The sequence below is a fragment of the Eschrichtius robustus genome, chromosome 9, assembly GCF_028021215.1.
Source record: "Eschrichtius robustus isolate mEscRob2 chromosome 9, mEscRob2.pri, whole genome shotgun sequence".
In the NCBI taxonomy this organism is placed as follows: Eukaryota; Metazoa; Chordata; class Mammalia; order Artiodactyla; family Eschrichtiidae; genus Eschrichtius; species Eschrichtius robustus.
Window position 1 is genome coordinate 112,699,864 of NC_090832.1, and position 19,368 is coordinate 112,719,231.

At 39.2% G+C, this 19,368-nt stretch overlaps 1 pseudogene; it reads right to left on the reverse strand.

Annotated features, from left to right (window-relative positions):
* Window positions 1-16,821: 16,821 nt before the first annotated feature.
* Window positions 16,822-17,776, reverse strand: LOC137769163 (chitinase domain-containing protein 1 pseudogene; annotated as a pseudogene).
* Between the last annotated feature and the right edge of the window lie 1,592 nt (window positions 17,777-19,368).

Below are 19,368 nucleotides of genomic sequence, written 5' to 3' on the forward strand. Positions count from 1 at the left end.
AGTAAGGAGATAGCCATTTCCTGATCACAACACTCTGAAGGTGGGTATAGGAATATTACAGCAGACGAAGTGTTTTATCTTGTGAGAAAATTTAGGTAAGGGCTCTTCATATTTTCATTTGGTGCATCAAAGAGTGGGGATTCAAGAATCTTCCCTAATGTGCTACATAAATATCTTAGAACAGATTTCCTCTAAATCAGTGGTTCTTAGCCTTTCTTGGATTTATTCCACAATATTCTATAAAATTACATAAGCCCTCTCTTGAGACAAATATACATACTAAGATATATTAATAATATTGCTTCCTTTTCAAAGGGTTCAAGAAACACTCAAATCATGTAGAGGTGTCCACAAACTTAAGATTTACAACTTCCCAAAAGAGGAGTAATTAAACCCATCTGGAGAAGAAACATCTCACACTGGAGTTGTCTGGTGGAGTCAGATGCTTGTTGCCCCACATCCGGAAGAAGAGGCCAACTTATATAACCACTTAAACATTGGCTTCATTTCCGTTACAAATGTACTCATACATGTTGAAGGAATTGAAAGTGCTTGGTGAAAATCTGCTGAAGAAAAGTCATTTCAAACAATTTTGCTCAGTACTTGCCCAGAATTTTCTCTAGTTAATGTTTCAAAATTATTGATTCATATTATTTGCAGGCAAAGTACTTTGAACAGCAAGAAGGCTTTTAAGAATTTTAAGGTAATGCCGAGAACATATTAGAGGTCACTGTATTTGATCACTGAAAACTGCAAAGGACAATTTAGTCTGTAAAAACATATCTGTGCCATGCATTTCTGCTGTTGTCTCCTAATTTCTGAACATGGTGGGAGAGAAGCCTCTTTCATGTTCCCATCTCCTCCACGCTCCTCAACACAAATAGCACGCATTTCACACTCTTTTGGGATTGCTTAACAGCAGGGAGAAAGTTGCCATCCTAAAAAAGGAAGCCCAGGCATATCTCTAAGCTGAGCCAACCAAGGTGGGAGAAAGGATGTTCTGGCTGACAGGGTTTGTGTTTCTCCCAGGAAGACCAGAGCAGTTCCTGGGAGCAGTTGAGCATAAATAGTGAAGATTAGACCTGTTTCCTCATTTGGTTACCTCACCTCTTCTGGCCCCCTCCCTCAGAGTTTCAGGATGTAACCTTACTGCCTCTCCCCTACCCAAGCCTATGTGTGACATTAAAATGGACCATTCTTTGTCTTCTAGGAATTCCATCTTTGAGGAACCACCCCTTGATCATAGCATCATAATTCTACTCAGCTCTTGTGTTCACAGTAGGACTCACCCTCTTCACAATCCCTGCTCCTGGGTAAGTATGTGTCCCCAAACAGGCAAATCAGAGAATGCTATCAATCAAACTACCCTGTCTTCTTGGCCATAGTGATCATTTTAGAGAAGGACACGTGATCCAAGCCATGCTAACCAGAATTGCTCCCATAATTTTGTCACTCTTGGGGGGGAACATTTCTGTTCAATGAAATCTGGATATATTTGGATGATATAAGAAGGCACTAAAAAACTTTGGTAATCAAGACAAATAATATTTTAATAAATCAAAATTATTACCAAAAAAAAAAAAAAAAAAACCACACTGAGCAAAATATCAAAATTGTAAAGACAGGGCCAGACCCAAACACCTGTTGTGTACTTCCAATCTGAAAAAGAAAAGAGAAATCCCATGCAAGAATGGAAAGTGCAAGAATCATGCACTTTCATGCAGCCAGGGGGTCAGGGACAGATTGGTGGCCCACTGCCCCAGAATGAAACAATGGGATGGATTGCTAAGAGACAGAAACTACCAGAATGAAAACCAGATTTAAGATGAGACTCAGCAAGCTTGGACACTAGTTACCGGTCCAGGGAGAAAGCAGGGAGCAGTGAAATCAAAGTCAGCTGAGGTTTTACGGGTATTACTTTGTCAGAGAAACTTTATCCCTAGCATCCTTTCAATGCCTAAAGCAATTCAAACATCTGAGTTTATACTAAAAGGAAGTTGTCTACCAAAACAGTGCTGCTCTAAATTGGGACTAATCCAATAATCTCCTCAGCTGCAGCCAAGGAGGAAAATGGACAGGGGACACCCTGTAAGAAGACATAGAGCCAGGGTGACCAAGAGATTGACTCAACTGCCATGAAACAATGGCTTCTGGTTCTGGTCCATCAGGAACCGTATGTGCTGTAGCTCAAAGGCCACTGTATGTTATTTGTTCTTCTCTCCTTTTTCATATGAAAGTGTTTATTCTATTTGTTTATCCCATTCTACCTACTTCATTTTGGACTTAATATTTTGGGACTATTTAGATTTCTCATGTAGCTGCATATTATTAATGTATTTGGGGCAGTATCCAGACTGAAGAAGAATTAGATCGCCCAAGAATTCTGACCTTGGAACTGGGTGCAGACATTGAATAAGACTTTGGGTTGTCAACTTTCAGGGAGAATTATTATGTGGAAGTAGCTGCATTATGTTAGAACTGGCATTTTTTAAAAGTGTATGTATGAGAAGAAAATGTTTGTGGACTGTTATGGGGTGAACTTAATGGACATGCATTTTTTTCTATCTAGATTCCCTTCTGTTGGGGATGAATTAGATTAGGTTGCATGGAAATCCTACTCAGTCGGGTGTTTTTGTGAGATGGACCTTATCTTACCTCTCCTCATTCCCTAGCTTACTGCTCTCCCCAGAACTGAGCCTAGCACCCAAGCCAGACAATCAAAATATTCCATCCTCTTGCTATATCTCCTCTTCCCACCCCTACCCTCTGGTTTAAGCTGTGTTTCAGTCCTGACTAGCACACATGCATTGTATTATCTGCCATCTTCATTGGCCTCCTCCTGAAGCAAATGATTAATGTAATTCATTTAACTCTTAAAAGAAAATAAAAAAGCTAATTAAAGAGATATGTCCTCTGTACCTATTCCAGTTCCACAAAAGAAATCTCCATTTTCAGTGACCAAAACAGACAATTCTGTCCTTAAAAAATAAGTTAATTTATCAAAATAGAGAATAATCATACAATGAAATAGAGGAAAACAGTCCCAATGGTTTCTTACACATTGTACAAATAGTTCATAACTATTGTACCCCAGGAACTATGTCATAGGAAGTACTATAATCATCATTACTTTATAGATGACCGTGGTGAAGCATGAGATATTTAGGTTATTTGTGCAAAGTTACATAGCAATTAAAAGGCAGAGTTGGAATTCAAACTTAGACAACCTAAGAAACAGTGTCCAGGCACCGAACCCCTTCATAAATACCACTTATTTGATGGCCGAAAAACATTGCACGACCTAAAAGTTGAGAATTATGTTTTATTTGGCAGACAAAACTGAGGACTTAAGGCCATGACGCAGCCTCTCAGATGGCTCTGAGGGACCACCCCAAAGAGGTCAGGAAGGAGCCGGGATATATAGGCGTTTTTGCAGCAAAGACCGGGTAGTTGGAACATCAAAAGATTACTCTTAACACAGAAACAGACTCACAGACTTTGAAAACAAACTTATGGTTCCCAAAGGGGAAATGTGGTGGGGGAGGGATAAATTAGGAGTTTGGGATTAACAGAGACACACTACTATCTATAAAATAAATAATCAACAAGGACTTACAGTATAGCACAGGGAATACCACTCAGTTCTCTGTAATGACCTATAAGAGAAAAGAATCTGAAAAAGAATGGGTACATGGTATATGTATAAATTAATCACTTTGCTGCACACCTGAAACTAACACAACATTGTAAATCAACTATACTCTAATATAAAGTTTTAAAAAAAGAAATAAAAAAGAAAATCAGACAACTCAAATGAATGAATTTAGTGCTTTTCTATGTATGGGAAGATGCAAAAGTCTGGGCTCACTGAAATCATTCCTTTGACATGCACCTCAGCTATCTGGGGCCAGTATCCTGTGTTTTCTCATCCTGAGTCTCCTCAGGGTGCATCGCTAGGGGTGGCTGCAGCAGTTGACTGCTTGATGGTGGGCATCCTGTTTCTAGCCTGAGTTCCCACAGGGCTCACTGTCACGGACAACTGTAATGTGATGGCTTGATGGCTGCAACCTCCTTTGTTTACTGATATGACAGGCAACATTTTTTTCGTTGACATATTCATAGCAGAGGTGTGCAAAACACTGTGGAACAGGAGAGTGAAATGACTCAAGCCCACTCCAGGCCAGACTAACTGTGATCCTGGACATGAGAGGAAAGACATTTCTTAGTGGAGGGGCCTCGTGTCACTTTGTAAGCCATGCTACACAAAGGGGAGTGTTCTTTCCTCCGGAAAAACCCTGTCTTCACATGAATGAGTATACACTGGCCGTGTTTATACAATTTCTATCTCCATCTCAGAAAGAGTGGAATTCCCTCTATTTCCTGTCTCTTGTGTTCTTCCTTCTCCATATCCCCTCTCCCAAACGTTCACAGAAATACTGCCCTCAGCATGTGTAAGCAAATGTTGCCTCTGACCCTCCTCTTCTGCCATTTGCTGTTTAAGTATGTTCAATCCTGTGCTGAATAGACTTTATTTTTTCATTACTTGCAAAATAAAAGCTCCTCACCATAAGTGCTTTATTTTCACTGTGCTTCCAGCTAAATCCTGCACAGTAAAACAAATTAAGCAGATGGCAGACTTAAATGTTAAAGATAGGAAAAAAAAAAGTATGAAGAAATCTTGAGATAAATTAGAATATAGGGTAGAATATTTTGAAATGTGATGAATCAAAGGTTAAAGTCACAAAGAATTTTAAACTCAGGTTTCTGAAAGATATATGAATGATTCAGGATTGTAACTTAAAGCGCCCTTCCAGGACAAGTGTGCCTCTGTAAAGCTGAATTCCCGAGTTGGTCGAAGCCTCATGATGTGGCTTTCATACTTTATGAGGGCAGGCACACAACCATTGCCATTTTTCTTTATTTTCAGAGTAAAATGTTCATGGTCTCAATCAGCATGGGAAGGTACAAGGACAGAGGTTTATGTGGTTTAATGAGTGATACCCACAGAGAGTCCAGATTAAAAAGAAAATAGATTCTCACCTGCTGTCCATTACTTGTTTCCCCACATTTTACTACCAGGGAACACACATTCACTGTAAAACTCTGAGCTCTGTTAAAACACAAATTTTCCTGGGAACATACAATCACATGAGTCATTTTCAACTATGTGTAAACAAAATTAGCAGGTCATTCCCTAAGAACTGGTTTAAATAGGAAGAAAGGTGAAATATGCATGAGGCTATGAGAGACCTGGATTAAAGAAGAAAGTCTTAAAACTAAAATTTCTAAGATGGAAGAGTTCTAGAATCAACGTATTGTCTCATAAAATAATTTTCCAGAACTAGTCTTAATTTTTATCTGCTTAGAGCCATTTTGTTTAAAGAGAAACAGTACCGTTTTGATTACAGTTAAAGAGGAAAGATGCAAAAAAGGAGAAATCAAAGAAACTAACATGTGTTAATTGCACATTGGGTATTTTATCATTTCTAATCACCACTCTCTGAAATATCTTCATGGATCTACTTCACAAATGCGGAGAACAAGTCTCAGAAATGTTACTTTACTTGACAAAGTTGGCACATCTACTAAAGAGTATAGAGGAAAAATTCTGGCTCCAATCTGTCTTAAAACCTTGGGTTCTCTCCACTCAGCAACGACCATGGTTATCTCGTTTCAAATTCCCTAAGGGCGTGGTAACATTTTAAAATCATTAGTCAGGGAATTGTACATCATTTCATTCTGTAAATAAAGGCAACAAACATATTGATGCCCATGGGATGTAACTAATATCTTTGTGATCAGGATGAGGTATAAGAGAAGAAAGGAAGGCTTGCTGGAAGAAGAGAAAGAGGACAGAGCCAAGGGGACACAGAAGTCCACTTGAGCTAATATAATTGTACCTGGGTCCCACCAGGATCCGCTTGAGCGATCATGGAACTTCCACAGACCCAGGACTCACTTACTTCTGACACAAGATATAAAGTGAAAGGTTGAATAAAGATTTTAAAAACCCAATCAAGATAATTTAATGGTGAACAAAGAAAAAAGAATGCAGGGAAGACAATATCTGTTAGAATTTAATTTTCACAATGTTGAAATTCAGGCATGTCATACTCAGTCTTTCTTCTCTGTAGTTTAAAATCCCTGACCTCTGAGCCAGAGCAAGAAACAATATATTGATACAATGAGACTGTTCCCCTTCTGTAGCTCAGACTTTGGGGGGAGCAGGAAGCATTGCCTCTGAAGTATAATTTATGAAGAAAACCTGCATGGGCGTGTTCAGATAAATGAAAAGCTACCTTTTAAGTGTTTATATCACAGGAGAAAAGGCTCTAATCATTTAGATTAACTGCAAAAACGCCTCCAGAAGATTGGATTAAAAGAAAAGCATTTCTAAGAACCAGGAGGGAAAGGCCATATGAATAGCTACACAGAACAGAGACATTTCCTTGGGGAGTTTGTAAAGGAACACATTTTAAATACACTTATGACAAAAATATAATTCCTTAGTGTATGTGAGAACGTTTGAATAGCCAAAGCCACAAATACCAAGAAACCGTATTTTGCCTGTAATGCCTCACATTAGCATGTGAATCATCAAACATTTGAAGGCACAGGCTTATTAAACACAGTATTTTCCTATATTTTATATATTCTCAGTAGCAGCGGTGCACTTCTTGAAATATAACTGTATTTTTGAATTTAGTGTTTAATAAAATATCAAACTTTTATTACAAATTAAATTATCTTTTCAGAAGGAGCAGTGATTTTCCCTGAGGTATCTCTCATGAACAATAATCGTTTCAGAGCCACTGAGAGAAGAATCCTTCTGTGGACAGGGTCTCCCCATCTTCTTTAGTCTCTTCAGACTGTTCATTCTGTCCCCACTGGCACGTAGGCACAAAAGTGGTCAGAATTTCACATAGAAGTGTGCAGCTGAGACCACCTCTTCTAAAGCCCACTGACTCTGCCAATCACTGTATTTTAAGTAAATATGAGCAGCATTTCTAAGCAGAAAACAGAGGAGGATGCTGAGCAAACTGGAAAATGAACCCTCGTTCTCAGAAGTCGGCCTCGGGATAAAGCCACCAACAGGACCCGGTGAACTCAATCAACTGTGGATGGAGGCGTGGGTGCACTGGCTCCTCAAACTCTGAGGAAGGCATCTAGACCCCTGATGTTATTAGAAATGTTAAGGAAGCTCCATCCTACTAATAATACAAGTCCAATCCTTCATATGTTCTAATTGCTTAATAATTTCTGGTTTCTTCTGTTGATCGTTTTTACCACTAGGATGTAGAGGAAACCGAGAGGGAGCTTCTACTTTGAACTTAATTCTGAGCAACAAGAAACAGATTGGACTTCCCTGGTGGTGCAGTGGTTAAGAATTTGACTGCCAATGCAGGGGACAAGGGTTCAAGCCCTGGTCCAGGAAGATCCCACATGCCGTGGAGCAACTAAACCCGTGAGCCACAACTACTGAGCCTGCGCTCTAGAGCCCACAAGCCACAACTACTGAGCCCACGTGCCACAACTACTGAAGCCTGCGTGCTCTAGAGCCCATGCTCCTCAAGAAGAGAAGCCACCACAATGAGAAGCCCGCACACCGCAACAAAGAGTACGCTGCAACTAGAGAATAGCCCACAAACAGGAACGAAGGCCCAACACAGCGAAAAATAAATAAATAAATAAATAAATAAATAAATAAATAAATAAATAAATAAATTTATAAAAAAAAAAAGAAGAAGAAAGAGATTGGTAAGTGGGAAGGACTGAAGCGATGAAAGGAAATGCCATTGTCCTCTTATAGTTCAACATAGTGTGGGTTTTAAAAACAAGTCACTTAGCTATTTAGAACGTATATCCTTTTTTTTTTCTTTTTTTTCTTCCTCTTCTTGAACATGATAAAAACTTTAACATATTTTAACTGCTTGTTGAAGAGCTCACCACCACCTTTTCTATCTCCCTTTTCTTGGTATTGTTATTTGAAAATTTAGTTCCAGATGTTTACATAGGAGAAATGTTTTTTATGATGGCCTATGTTTAATTACACGTAGTAATACATTTATTAATTGCCCACCACAAGTTTTTGTTGTTGTTATTTCTTTAATATCCTACTTTATTTATCTGTGTTCATACTTTTTATTGCTGAAATATATCCCTTAGAAATTATTTTAGAGATGATCTGTGAAACATAAACTCTAGTCTTTATCTAAAAATGTTTTTATTTCTCCCAACTCTTTGATGAAGTTTTAGCGGTACAGAATTGTAAGTTGCCAGTTACTCTGCCTCAGCACTGTCTTAAGGAATGTATTACTGCTGACAAGAAGTTGTCTGTAAATTTAATTTTCTATTTTGATGGTAATAATTCACCTTTATCTATATTTTTAAAGATTTTCTTCTTAGCAAGGTTTGAAGTTTCTCTGTGATATGTATCCCTCCCTCTGGTGTCACGATACTCTTCCACACAGAATGATCCATCGAAAATGCAGGATGGTGGTATAATGATATTGCTCAAAATCCTTCTGTGTCCCTCCCCTCAGTATCCACAGAATAAAACCCAAGTTTCTTAGGAGGACATGCTGGCTCATGCCAACCTCTACAGCCCAATCTCTCCATTCCAGGCCTCACACCTGATGCCCCAGACATGTAAAACTACTTTCAATTCAATGAACACTCCATGTTGTTTTTAGCTTCTAAGCCTTTATTCATTCTGTTCTCTCTGCTAAAATGTCACCAATCTCATTCTCATTTTTATTTTTAACTGTGATTGATTCCCTTTTAACAGTTACAATTTAGTTGGCATCTTAAATCTTCAAAGAAGCCTCCCCTAACCCCTCAGGGTGAGGTGGGTGTGCTTCCTCTGCGCCCCAGCAGATCTCGGCTACGTGCCTGACTCTCCCAGGGGACCTTAAGTTCCTGGACCAGGGGCTTCTGTATGATACATTTCCAGTCCCCATCATGTTATAGTGTCCTACACTTAGAATATGCTAAGAATATATTTCCTAAATATTGAAAATAATTAAGGGAAGAAGACAATGTAGGATGAATAATGTTGCAATTGTTTGGGCACGCATATATTGCACTTACCACTGACATTTCAACTTCCATTCTCACTTGTTAATTACTTTACTTATGCTAGAATCCTCACAAGAATCTAAAGGCTTAATATGGTCACTAATCCAGGATTAGAGAAAAGAAAAGTAATTTCCCCCCCACCTCAGTTCTCACAGAGAGGAGTAGCGTGTGAATGTACATATCGAAATTTCTCTATATCTAGATGGGAAGAAAACCCCACAGTTAATTTCTGCAAAGAACTTAAAATACCCACTGCTACTGAAATCCTAAATGATGTTCTCTACTTCGAAATGAAATATTTAAAAGATCTCCACATTATTTTTTATCATTTCCTATTTCTGGACTTTAGGCAAAAGGCTTTAATTTGATTAGAATCTAAACATAATCTTCATGGAAGTGTGTATGTAAGATCAAAAAGAAAAGGTAAATTACACAAAGTTGGCATATACAATTGACATTGTTAATTTCAAATAAAATAGCCAAGTTGGAAGGTTATGAGCACGTTTTGGTATTGTTTACTTGGGCACCAACATATCAGTGCTTTAAAGAGCCAATAAGGATGATTCTTTCCTCACCATTATTGAGAAAGATATTAGCATTGTGTCTGGTCTCTGAGGGGCATTAAATCTCTTTGTTATTTATTTCACTTATTGATTTGTTCATTCACTTATTCAGCAAATACTTAATAGGTGCCTACTAAATCCTAGGTCAGTTCTTAGGCACTGTGGATCCAACAGTAAACCAATCACAGAACAAGACTAATCCTTGAGGATGTAGCCTAGGGATGCAGGTAAATGTGCCATAACAATAGTGTATGATGGTCTAATAGGGAAAATACAGGGGTTATGAGAACAGAGTCTTGACAAAGTCTATACATCCTATTTGTGGCTTATCTAGTTTTTCACTGGACACATGTTAGGACTCCGTTACCTCCATCTTTACTGCTGTCATTTCATATCAATTCATTCCAAACTATGAATTATAGTCCTTCTCTATTTCCCAATGTGGGGTTAAACAAGTCTGCTGATTTTTTATAAACTTTGCTAAAAGTGTACAGAGACATTTAATATTGGAGATCGTTTACCCTATTGTTTATGAGCTAGTGTTGTTCAGCTCGGATTTACTAATAAGGCTGTGTCTCGCTTCTAAGCACAAATCCAGCACAATGCTGTTAGAGACCCCTACCTGTACAGATAGGAATTCTCTCTCTCTTTCTTTCTTTCTCCTATCTTCAGGAAGAAAGAAAATACATACTCCCTGCATTTAAAAGATGCCCAAGAGTAACATCATAATCTCTGAAAAATATTTTACCCTGTTCTCAATGAAAACTATGTATAAATAATATTAAAAGCATATTTATACCATCAGTAGTTTTTTTTTTTTTCTTTTTTATTATAAATGGCAGAAGCAAAAAGTTCATACTGGGTTTGGTTTGGTAAAAACATTCTCACTCTACCTCACTCCCCTCCCCAATACATGCAGACCACTCTCAGTCCTCAATTTTCTAACATGCTGGCTTCAGTTTTTCTTACTGTGGACCAGTCTTCTCTAAATAGTAGGCAGAGAGGCTACCAGCAGATCTCACAGTTCCCATCTCAAGCCTTCACCATCAGAAAGGGATGGAAACAAGGTTCTACAACCCAATTTGAAAATATCCCTGCAGTTTTTAAATGACCATTTTGTCCCCAGGCAGCAATCACGGGCTCAGAAATATGAGGTAAAGTCTGTGATCACCAAATAAAACCCATTGCAAGGCAAAACTTGCATACTTAGATCAATTTAAGGGAAAAATATGAGAATTTAGGCATCGTCCCAGCTCTAATTTTCTATACACATCAGAAATTTATTCCCCCTGAGACCTTGTTCATAACTTTCTCCCCACTCAACTCAAGATGCTGTTAACTTTTTTGAGCTGAGAGTTTCTCTGCCTAGAATATTTAACAGGTGTCATGGATCATGGTACAGGAGGAGGCCGCTCACGCTGGTTACTAAGAGCACGGGCTGTAGCGGCAATCTGCCTGCATCCAAATCCTGGCTCTGTTACATAGAAGCTGTGTCACTTGGGCAATTACTGAATCTCTCTGGTCTCAGCTTTCTTACCTTTGAAATTGAGATAACAATAGTTCTTGTCATGTTGACTTCTTTCAATTCTTATATAAGCTAAAATGTGTAAAGCACTTAGAACATTGCCTGACACAGATTAAGCATTTAAAGGAAGTAAACGTACTATTTTCAGTTGTCAAATCTTACAGGTAACAAAATGAGATCCATAATTTTTTTTTTTTCTGTGAAAGGTACAGATTCCAAATGTAACACTTCGAAAATGATAGCAATTTTTTCTTTGTTTTCTTCTGTTTGATTATCCTTTTGAAGCATAAAAAGTTGTTGCTAACAACTTTTCATTCCAGTGTATAATTGGAATAGTTTCAGAGCCTGGTATACAAAGAACTCCTTATTTATTCTTCCTTCACTCCCCACTCCTCAACCTTTCGGATAAATTGTCGGAGGTACAAAAATTACTTCCTCATGGGAAACCAATTAGCAAGGATTTAAATCAGTGGTTTGCAAATCAATAGTCTTGAGCTTTGATTCCTAAAACGACAAAAATATTAAAGAGCAATCATTCTTATCACTAAATATTAAGAATCTATACATTGTACATGACACTGGCCAAAACACTAGGTCACTGGCAACAACAACACGTAGGAAGATGAGGTGCGGATCTAAGAAATCTTAGGGCTTTCACTGGTTCCTCTTCTCTAAGAGTTGACCTGCTTTAAACTGAAGGGACACATCGTTCTAATCACATTTGGCTTTACCAAGGTCAACCCTATGGCTCCCAATGTCTCACAACTAGTGATTTGCTGAAGTTACATGTTTTGACCTCCTCCCGCCCCATATAAGAAAATGAAAATCTTTGTAATATCATTCCTGTTCCTCAATGGAGTTAACTGTTTTGTTTTGGTTTTTTTTTTAATAATTTATAGACTCAGATTTATCACTATTTAAACTTATTCTCCCTCTAAATGATCAAAATCTCTCACATGTGAGTGGGATTTAATAGGAAAATTTTTACAATCTATCTTTTGGAAATGGATATACAAGGAAGTTCTCATGATTATGTTTATCCCAAAGCCCAAGGTTTAGCGTTGTCAACTTTTTGATTTCTCATCCTGAAGCATCTATGAATATGCTAGTTCTATGAGACATTGTACTATACTTTCCAGTAAGGTTCCATCCTGGAAAGAGAAGCAATTTTAGACCTTTTGTATTTAACACAGATAATTGGTTACATTTCTGATGAAAGAGCTGTGAAGTCAAACAAAGGATGGTGAAGCAATTTAGAGATTAACAGCAGAAAACCACTAACAGCCTCAGGTCCAGAGAAGCAAGGAAAAGAGTGATTATGCAATCAGTGTACCTCTGATTGGCCAATCTTTCCCAGAAGTGAGAGGGCAATGGAGCCTGGAAAATGTGGTTACCCAGGATACAGAGCAGAGCAGGGGGAAGTAAGGCAGGAAATGGGGCCGTAGCAAATTAGCAGTCATCAGTTACACGGGGAATATTTAAAGTGAAGAAAGTGCTTTAGCTCTAGTCTGTGTGATCTTCACATTGCAAGCATCAGTACAACCTAAGAGCCTTTCAAACAGTAAATTCTTACACCGCATCCAAATATGCAGATGCAGAATATCTGAGGTGGACCCAGACATCTGTGTTTTAACATTTATATCAATAAGTTATCAGACAAGTTTATGGCCAAATAAACATTTCCTTCTCCCTTTCACTTGACACCGTAACTTTCCGGAATGATAATGCGCAGATAGGTCAGTGTTTTTTGAGGAGCAGGCCTGTCCATTAAATCTTCTAGCATGTTTACTAACTAGAATGAAACATGATTCTACTTCCATATCTCATCCAGAAAACAGGAGAGACACTTCCTGAGTATAAATGGCCACCACCTGAGTTGTTTATATATTTTCTGAGAGGGCAGTTAGGGGTCAGGCTGTGTCACTGGAGCCAGCTCTGATTAGCTGTGGTGCTAATGATTCTGGCAGTGACACACACAAAGAAATATGTCCTAAGAATCTGGGCCTCTCTCTGTTCTGATGGGAGCAGAAATTCACTGCTTAGTGAATCTCCTTTCTCTTATCCACATGACATAATTCTCCCCTGTCTACTTCTGAGAGCCAATTTTCTCTTGTCTGCTATGAATAGATTTGAGAAATACAGTGTTGTTAGTTGAAATATTCTATTCAGTTTGACACAGTGAATTTGCTGCATTATTTTCCATCTTAACTTGCATTTGCTTACTATTCCAAATCAGTTTATTTACTTTCCACAGTGTGGGGAAGGTTTCTGCCTGGTACCTACATTGGTCGTTGGATCATTTCTTATCATTCTTTTTTAACTCCAATGCTTTGCACATCTTTTTTTAGTTATGTCCACGATGATTTTGAACAATAGTTTTAACATTCCAGTGTACTTTTAAAATTTCCATTGCTTCTGCTGTCTTTAATACAAACACAGACAATATAGCTTAGCAGTTAGTAACTTCCTCTTCTAATCTAGCTGCTCAAAATTTGTATAATTAGTAAAATTGAAAATATGTCCAGTTAAAAAATATTTAATAACTTTGCTACCAATAATCTCAAGTTTGGATATCTTCATTCCTCATTAAACCTTTATACTGAGTTTAGGAAACTACAATGAGGAGGGGCCAAAGAAATGTTATCTTAGTTTTCCTATTTTATAAATAAAAAATGGCACATTACAGCAAAATAAATAACAGTGTTGTTCTATATAAGTTAACAGTTGTTATAACTTTATTGGTGGTCAAATGTATTTTGGACAAACAAATCCATGAATAGCAAATATAATATGGAGCTGACATGCAAACAAGGTGTTTTATTGGAAAAATAAAATATGTAGATATTTTATATATATTGTCAAAAAGGCCAGTAAAAATATGAATATAGGAACTGCATTAGAAGATCTGTAGTCTCATTGAAATTTCCAGTAAATGTGCCCTGTGTTCGTTTCTGGTTTTCAGGAAAGATGACTAATAAGAGAAAGTGTCTTTAAAGAAGAGGCACCATCCGGGAGATCAGCCTGGGAAGTGTATTTACAGTTGTCAGCCTGAAGCTCTGAGAGGAGAAACAGAATCATTATGCAAAGAATTTGAGTTCCACTTAGCAGAGTGTCACAAGAGCTGTTAAATTCTAATCTGTAGAAGCAAGAGGAAAAGAGTAGAAACAGTGTAACTAGACCTAAGGCCATCGGATTCACAGTCACAATCAATCATATTCAATGACCAGTGAGAAGAAAAATTCAAAATGAAGGTGCTAAATATTATGTGCTATGACTTCTTTTATGCAGCTCTTGGTACAAAGATGGAAGAAAAGGGAAAAATAAACAAAACAGCTAAATGTGCTATAGAGACTAAGAAAGGAAACATGGCACAGATTGTGGGGATGTTAGGGAGAAACATAAGACAAAGAGATTGTCTGTGGTATGAAAAGGCTTTAAATTTCTCTTTTAAAATGTGTTATGTTTTTGTTGTAGAAAACCTTGTCCTGATTGAAATGCAAGCAATTTTAGAAATAAGTTCTGGAAATCCCTCTTGTTAAAGATATTTGCTTCAAAGATAGTTTCTAAATTTGCAGCTCACCTGAGGACAAGCTCCCCAGCTAAGAGAGAGCGAGTGATATTTGGAAATCTGCTAATGTCAACTCATTTGTCACAAAGATTTCTGTCAGAGAAATACATTTTAGTCTGTACCTTTCACAGATTGCTATACTCACAGCACCTAATATAATTTCTTCCATGCAGAAAGACCTCAATGTTTGGCGTAGAGTTGAATTAAAGAATGTGGAAGATAGTTGATTTCTGGGATCCTCTACACACTTGGGAGTTGCCATTGACCTTGAGATCTTGAAGGAAGGGTCTCAGTCAATTATCTCTAAATCTCCTCCTACCTAGCACAGTACCTGGTGCCTAGTTGTAGCTGGCATTCAGAATATGCCAGTTCCAGGAGTAATTCTAACTGGAAAAATGCAACCATGTGATTTTCACATTACTCACTCTGTCTGCCTCCCCCTCGTATATTTGATATGTTCAAATGCATCAAGGAAGTATAGCTACTAAAAAAGGAAACCAAAGGAGAGACACATTTCTCTTTTTCTAAACAGTTTTTTCTCAGACAGCTAATCAACGTGAAGAATGACATTGAAAACTAGACTTTTTTACCCAAAAATAATGTATGTTCATGGGAACAAAATTTCAAATGGTCCAGAGGATATAGAAGAAAAAACATGTTTCCCTCCTGCCCCTTTCCCTTTCCTAGTTCTTCTTCCAAGGAGCAATGATTGGTGCCAATCCCTTGCATATAATCATCACAGTTGTAAAGCCTTATTTCATTATTTGTAATGACGACATAGTATTCAAATGTAGAATTGTTATACCTTCCCAAGTTCTCAGTTGATGGTTCAATGAATATTTACATAAATAGATCTTTTTGCAAAAGTAAGCTTACTTGTAAATACATTCCTAAGAGTTGAATTTTACTGAGATTGCTAAATTATCCTCCAAGGGAATTGTTTCAGCTTATACTCCCATAAGGAGTATAGTTATACGATAATATATTAAGTTACTGAGCTTTGACCATTCACATAAGAGAAAATGTCACACAGGAGAATGTGTGGTGATAGTTTGTGCATATGAAGCTGCCATAAGATGTAGCTGAGCATTTTTTTATATTTTAAAAGTATTTATTTCCTATTAATAGTCTGTCATACCCTTTGTCCACCTTATTTTTTTGGTATTGACCTCTTCTTTCCACAGATTTAATAGAGTATTTATATAAATAAAATTATGTCTTTGAGATATGACTTGTAAATATTTGTTTACAATTTGTCTTAGGACTTACTACAGTATGTTTTCACACAGAAAATGTTCATGTTTGTGTAGTAAAATATATTGTATTCTTAACTATATTGTGTCTGCATGCTGTGTCTTGTCTAGAAAGACTTTCACTTCACGAACATTAAATATAAATAAATTCATCAATAGAGAAAGTCTACACAAGTTTGATAATTATATGGTTAAAAAGGAAGAGTGCCATAAATATATCTTTTTAATAAAGAAATTAATAATCACAGCAGTTAAGGATTATGGAAAAATACACTCAGTTTTGTTCTGGGTCAGCGTTTCTCAAAGTTTAATGTATAGAACTCTAGTTTGTAAGGATAGTAATATAAAAAATGCATTATGTCATTAAATAAATTTAGAGTATGCTGAATATAGGGGTTATGGAGTTTTTTATTGTATCATTTCTCAAAGTTTTTAGTAAGATGATGTGAAGAATTTCACATGTATTTTCTCAGGTGGAGATCCTATCCATGCTCTCTCCCCAGAGCAGAGTCTGAGTCAAAGATTCCACTGCAAGTGTTTTATTTTGGGGGTAATCCCAGGAAACATCAGTAGGAGAGAGAGGAAGTGACACACAGCAGAAAGGAGAGCACTGCAGACTGTATGATGAATAGGCTCCCACTCTGGGCCACTGGGAAACAGAGACTGGACTGAATACCCCACAGAGTCATCCCACACAGAGCTGGGGAGCTGAGGTATGTATCCTCCAGCTTCTATATCCATCAGCACTTGAGACCTGTGTCCAGAGATGTTAACAGCCTGGCGCTTCCTTAAGAGGAAGCTTTTGGAAAAGCACACTCTGGCCCCAGGCCGGGCCTACTGCATGTCATAGAAGGAGTCCAGGCACTGGCCCATCTCCCAGATGGACACCCCGATGTCCAGCTCCCTGGCCAACTCCAGCCCCACCTGCAAGGTCTTCAGCGACAGGTAGAGGACGACTTGCTTCCTTCTTGGCTTTCCTTGTACTAGAAAAAGTACTCTGCGGCCTGGCTGTCCCACAAGATCTGGGGCTCGTGGTCCTTCAGCATCTGGATGTACCTGGGAGAGTCCGGGAGTGGGTGTGGAGAGGGTGGAAGTGTCCTCTGCCATCACGGAAGGGGTGAGGTCACCCAAGAGCAGCAGAACGTGGGGTGTCATCCCCCCATGGCCTATAGAGTGCCAGCAGCATGCTGGGCTGTGTGGGAGGGCCACGTGTGCAGCTGGACACGAAATGCCAGGAAGCAGGGCCACGGGGTGAGGTCTGGAACACTTGGGCCAAGGCTGCAGCAGATGGGTCCTCACTGGCCCCAATGACGGGCTCCCTCATCCTTGGAGACCGAGTAGTCCACGCCATAGAAGCTGAGCCCCAGCAAGATCTTGCTTCGCCACTTGGACTTGGGGACCAGGACCTGACGCAGGCTGGCAACCAGGACAGTGGTGCATTGGGGCCAGCCCGCTGTGCCTATCAGCACGAGGACTGACACGGGCACCAGTTGCTCAAACTCCTTGTGTGTGGACATGCCCAGCTTGTTGGTCCCAGGAGAGATGGTGCGCCGGATGACCAGGATGGCCTGCAGCTGGCCCTGATGCAGTGTCTCTGCCACGTGGCTGAGCATGTGAATGAGGCCCCTGCTGGGGGGGTCAGCCCAGGATTTGAAACGCTTCAGGATGTGCTAAGGGCTGTGCTGCATCCGGAAAGTGCCTCCAGGTGAGGACATGGGGGCAGCTCCACCGATGAGGCCTTGTGCTGAGGGGGCACTAACCTTGCACTCCAGGGAATGATGAGTGCCATGGGGTTTGGACAGGGTGCCAAGGGCATCTGCTAGAGCTCCCATTTTTTTTAAAGTGCATTTACTCAAGGTCTGTGGCGACAAAGGAAAAGCTTTCAGAACTCTGTCGGTTCCAAGCTCCTTTCTTCTCCCTTAGACAGCACAGGTTGCTATCTGCTTGGTCAATTGCAAAGTATAAGATATGTCACCTTTGTGAATAGACAGGAGCCCAGGCTTGCAAAAATTGTGTCTGTATTTGCAGTTGTCTGTGAAATTATCCTTCACCTTTGCTTTAGGTCCAGCCGAGGAACAGCTTAACAATATTGACCTCTTCTTTGTAAAGACTCTTAAACTAACAATTGCTTCGGGTCCTTACACCACTTTTCTAACCCAACAGTGATAAGTAAACAAGATTTAGATATTGTGTTAGTGGGTGGGAGATAGGATATTTAGTTTTATGTGTCAACTTGGCTGAGCTATGGTACCCAGTTATTTAATAAAACACTAATCCAGATGTTACCGTGAAGTTATTTTGCAGATGTGGATATCAGCTAAATTAGGTGACTTTAAGTAAAGAACATGACCTTCATAGTGTGGGTGGGCCTCATCCAGTCAGCTGAGAGTCTTAAGAGCAAAAACTGTGGTTTTTTGGAGAATAAGAAAGTCTGCCTCAAGGCTGAAGCATCAACTCTTGTTTGCCTGCTGGCTTGCACTACACATTTGCTGAAACCTTGCATTTGAGTATCAGGAACTGGCCTATCTAACAAATAAGATGGTATTTCCCCCCATTATGTTATTGATCCTTATTATAGCAACCCCAGAAATCACATAACAAAAGAGGTGATTCAGACAGGTGATTTAGGTAGTATTTGAATTTCAAGCCAAATCTAATATTACCAAAATGGTACCTTAACTCTTAGTAGACTCATGTTTTTTGAAACAGTTTAAGAAATCAGCCCTAACCACCTACTACTTCAGTAATGAAGACCAACTTGACTAATATTGATTATTACCTTGGGTGTACAGGGCACATTCACTGCTATTATCCCATTTGAGCATAACCATAGTTTATTATTTATCTATTATAACAGATATATTATTAATAGGGAATTATCATATGGTTTAACTTTATTTAATAATTATTACAGGAGGAGCTTCAAGATGGCGGAAGAGTAAGATCACCTTCCTCCCCACAAATACATCAGAAATACATCTACATGTGGAACAACTCCTACAGAACACCTACTGAGTGCTGGCAGAAGACCTCAGACCTCCCAAAGGCAAGAAACTCCCCACGTACCTGGGTAGGGCAAAAGAAAAAAGAAACAACAGAGACAAAAGAATAGGGACGGGACCTGCACCAGTGGGAGGGAGCTGTGAAGGAGGAAAGGTTTCCACACACTAGGAGCCCCTTCACGGGCGGAGACTGCGGATGGCAGAGGGGGGAAGCTTTGGAGCCGCGGAGGAGAGCACAGCCACAGGGGTGCGGAGGGCAAAGCAGAGAGATTCCCCCATGGAGGATCGGTGCCGACCAGCACTCACCAGCCTGAGAGGCTTGTCTGCTCACCCGCCGGGGCGGGCGGGGGCTGGGAGCTGAGGCTCGGGCTTCGGTCGG